We start from the raw sequence: 4756 nt of genomic DNA, 5'->3' as shown, positions 1-4756 counted from the left end.
CCCCCCCCCCCCCCCCCGGTCTTAGCGTTTTTGTATTTGTTTTATTCTAAAAATAATAATACCTGAAAGGCTGAAATAATCAGTGTTGGTCTAATCAATAAAATTTAAAAAAACATATTTTCCTTTATTAATTTATGAAGTATGTGAGGAGGGCGGTAAGCGTAAAATCTTTTGTTTAAAAACCACAAAACAGTTTCAGCTGTCTCTTTACTTCTTCACATTCATTAATCATTATCTAAAAATAAATAATACTTAGCAATTATCATTTTATTCACGATTTATATCAATCTACTATTTTTACATCGTTATTTCTTTATACTTGGATGCAGTTTTTTTGTCTCCAAAAACATGATATTTGGAGATGGCTTTGATTACAAATCACTGGTGTATGACTAAAAGTTTATTTTAAAATGTCCGTTTTCTCGAAATGCAGGGTTTCTTCTATTTTGCAAATATTGATTTTCCGTTGCCATTTCGAAGAGAGTGTGGATGTTCCGTTGCTATTTCGAAGAGAGTGTGAATATTCCGTTGCTACCCCTCAGAGAGGGTGGATGTTCCGTTGCCACCCCTCAGAAAGGGTGAATATTCCTTTGCTACCCCTCAGAGATGGTGAATATTCCGTTGCCACCCCTCAGAGAGGGTGGATGTTCCGTTGCCACCCCTCAGAGATGGTGAATATTTCATTGCCACCCCTCAGAGATGGTGAATATTCCTTTGCTTCCCCTCAGAGAGAGTGAATATTCCGTTGCAACCCCTCAGAGATGGTTAATATTCCGTTGCAACCCCTCAGAGATGGTGAATATTCAGTTGCAACCCCTCAGAGAGAGTGAATATTCTGTTGCCACTCCTCAGAGATGGTGAATATTCCATTGCAACCCCTCAGAGATGGTGAATATTCCGTTGCAATCCCTCAGAGAGGGTGAATATTTACTAAACACTAAACACTAAACACTAAACACTGAACACTAAACACTAAACACTAAATACTAAACACTAAACATTAAACACTAAACACAAAACACTGAACACTAAACACTAAACACTAAACATTAAACACTAAACACTTAACGCTGTACCCTGAACTCTGAACACTAAACACTGAACACTAAACACTAAAAACTAAACACTAAACACTGAACACTAAACACTAAACGCTGTACCTTTAACTCTGAACACTAAACACTAAACGCTAAACACTAAACACTAAACACTGAACACTAAACACTAAAAACTAAACACTAAACACTAAGCGCTGAACACTAAACACTAAACGCTGTACCCTGAACTTTGAACACTAAACACTAAACTAAACACTAAACACTGAACACTAAACACTAAACACTAAACACTAAACACTGAACACTAAACACTAAAAACTAAACACTAAACACTAAGCGCTGAACACTAAACACTAAACGCTGTACCCTGAACTTTGAACACTAAACACTAAAAACTAAACACTAAACACTGAACACTAAACACTAAACACTAAACACTGAACACTAAACACTAAACGCAGTACCCTGAACTCTGAACACTAAACACTGAACACTAAACACTAAAAACTAAACACTAAACACTGAACACTAAACACTAAACGCCGAACACTAAACACTAAACACTAAACACTAAACACTAAACACTAAACACTAAACACTAAACACTAAACACTAAACACTAAACACTGAACCCTGAACACTGAACACTGAACACTGAACACTGCAAACACAGAACACTGAACCCTAAACACTGAACCCGGATGCACTGAACACTGAACACTGAACACTAATTTCGTAAAGTTTTTATTATTTCTTTAGTTTGTCTATAACAACCTCCCCTCGGTCTCCGGTAGTTAAAAATAAATAACCAGTTGTTAAGGATGAAAATATAACTTTGTTTATAAAGTTTATTTCTGAAAATACTGAAAAGAGCCCGACAAGTAAAAATGGCGAAAATTCCGGAAAACTATTTTCAAAGGACCTCAGATATAAATTTGCATGTTTAAAAAATTCGCTTGAAACTTACCACCCTCATTTGGTAATTCTGCAGTACGTAAAAAACGTTTCGAAGATTTTAAGCAGATTTTATCTATGAAAAATGGTCCTTTATACAAATTTCCTATCCATAAAATGTCATATCAATTCAATTTTGATAGATTTAATAAATAGTTTTAATGTAAAAACTTTCATGTTTAAAAAAAATCTTTTGATAAAGTCATATCTATCTGTCCAAGAATGTAAGGCAAGGAAAGTTTATTGCGGTCGTGTATACTCTGCGTACAAATTGAAACCAGAGATGGAATTTAAAGAATTTGAGCCGCGGTTTAAATCCACCAAAATCCACCAAAACCCGGTTTAAATTTAGCGCCGGCTTAAATCTTGAAACATTTGATACAATTTTAAGTTGAACCAACCATATTTAAACCGCGGCTTAAATTTAAACCGCCGCTCAAATTCTTTAAATTCGGCCACAGTTCTCTTTGGGCGGAATTTGTAAACAAGAATAGATGCATCAGTGTTCGTTTATTATCCGAGGAGGTTGAAAGCATTAAATTTTGAAAATATGACCAGAATATTTCATCGATTTTTTATGTGAAAGATAGATCCCATTTCAGGCTTCGACATCCGTCTTGTGTTTACATTACCGCCCTGAGACAGTAGACTGCAGTGCAAAAGATGTGTACACTTCTGAAATAACTTTCCTTGTCTTACAATCATTGTATCTGTCCATCAATCTACATATGATCTATCTATCTATCCCATATATCTTTAAAGATAATTATAAAAGCATATAAATTAATACAACGTAACACGTATACACAACAAACATACATACAGTGCTCATTGCCAAAAAGCTGACTTCCTGACATTAAGGTTTCATTTGCGTTGATATCTCGTGAAATATAAGGTTTAAAACCAGTCTCAGGGAATCATTTTCTCACACTTTCAGAGGTTGGGAAAGGTCATTCCCCCCCCCCCCCCTCCTTAATCATCAATCTTAAAGGAATTGAGTCTTTGTCACAAACTCTGATTTTCTAATCACTATATCTTTGGAACCAAATGTTGCAGATCTTAGATATTTCTATGAATTCTGTTAGATCAAATAATCTGAGTTTGAAATATCAAAGGTTTACAACTTCGAGTTCTAAAGATATTGAGGTTTAAATATTTGATTTTGTTCCAAAGACTCAATTCCTTTAATTATATTTACTCTTTTAATCTTTAATCTTTACTTGTTGAATGAGGGAGGGGTTGGAGCTTTTAGGGTTTTGAAGTTCTCTATAGGATTTTGGAGTTGCTCCCAGTAGAGTAAAAGTGTGAAAGCCCATCCGACTTTTAAGAAAAGTCCTTTAAAAAGGGTACTTTAAAACCGAAAATTGAAAAAATGGCTCTACTACCCACTACTCAAATATTAAGTCTTTTAGATTTATCAAATTGTACAAAAAATCTGATCATTTTACTTAGTTTTCCTCAGATATCTCAATAATTTGATGATTTTTGGTATAGTGCGCGCCAAATAGAAGGATCTTAATTAGACATAGAAAATTTTTATTTTGTGACTGTTGAGTTATTTTTTTATGGCACCAATCAATTACAGATTTTTTAAAGCGAAAAATTGGGTTTTTCTAAAGAAAAGCTTGAGATGTATTAGACCAGCTCAAATAATTCCTTTATGTCTCTGGCTAAATTTTTTTTTTTTACATTTATCAATAATCTTTAATGTATAAATTAAAACAAATGTCGTCAGTTTGGCTAATCAGAACTATATGATGACCACAGGCTACTTGGACTGAAATTTGCGATTTTTTCCCTGCAAATATCTGAACAAAGACAGTAAAAAGGGGTAGAAGAACCATTTTTTCAGTTTTCGGTTTCAAATTACCCTTTTTAAAGGATATTTCATTAAAGGTCGGATAAATTTTCACATTTTACTCCAAAACCCTGGTCGAGCAACTCCAAAATCCTGGGAGCACTCCAAAACCCTGAGAGCAGCCACCCCTCCCTCGTTCAATCTGATTAATCGAACTTTACTCTATCTCAATCTTTAAATCTAACGTTTTACTCTTGCAAACTTTAAATCTGACATCTTTACGTTCTCCCAATCTTTAAATCTGATATCTTTACGTTCTCCCAATCTTTAAATCTGATATCTTTACGTTCTTCCAATCTTTAAATCTGATATCTTTACAGTTTACTATATCTTTGCAACCTTGATGTTGATATTTAAAACTATGACTTCTGTTCACGACAAGCTAGAGTAAATTTTGCATAAGATTTAAATATTCTATGGTTTCAATCGTAAGTCATAACTCCTCTTCCTGAGAGAAGCAAAAATGTTTTGAATTTCTAATTTTAAATTTCTTTCCCATACTTTTCAGTAAAATCAAACTCTTACCAGTAAAGTCGCGTAAAGGAATTGAGTTTTTGTCACAAAAACTGATTTTCTAATTCCATTATCTTTGCAGTCCAATGTCATTGACCTTTGATATTTCAAGCTATGAATTCTATAAGATCAAATAATCAAAGTTTGAAATATCAAAGCTTTACACTGTCAGGTTTTAAATATACAAGGATAAAAAAATTTGAGTTTGTAACAAAAACTCATTTTCTTTGACCTATTTCTTCTGTGTGTTATTAGATTAAATAATCAAAGCTTGTTTCTAAGGTTTACAATATCATGTTGAAAAGAAATATGAATTTTAAAATAAGAGTTTGTGGCAAGTGTTCAGTTCCAATCCAAAGCTCAATCACTAAAC

The sequence above is a fragment of the Eurytemora carolleeae genome, unplaced genomic scaffold, assembly GCF_000591075.1.
Source record: "Eurytemora carolleeae unplaced genomic scaffold, Eaff_2.0 scaffold1309, whole genome shotgun sequence".
NCBI lineage: Eukaryota > Metazoa > Arthropoda > Copepoda > Calanoida > Temoridae > Eurytemora > Eurytemora carolleeae.
Note: the sequence above shows the minus strand (reverse complement) of the source record.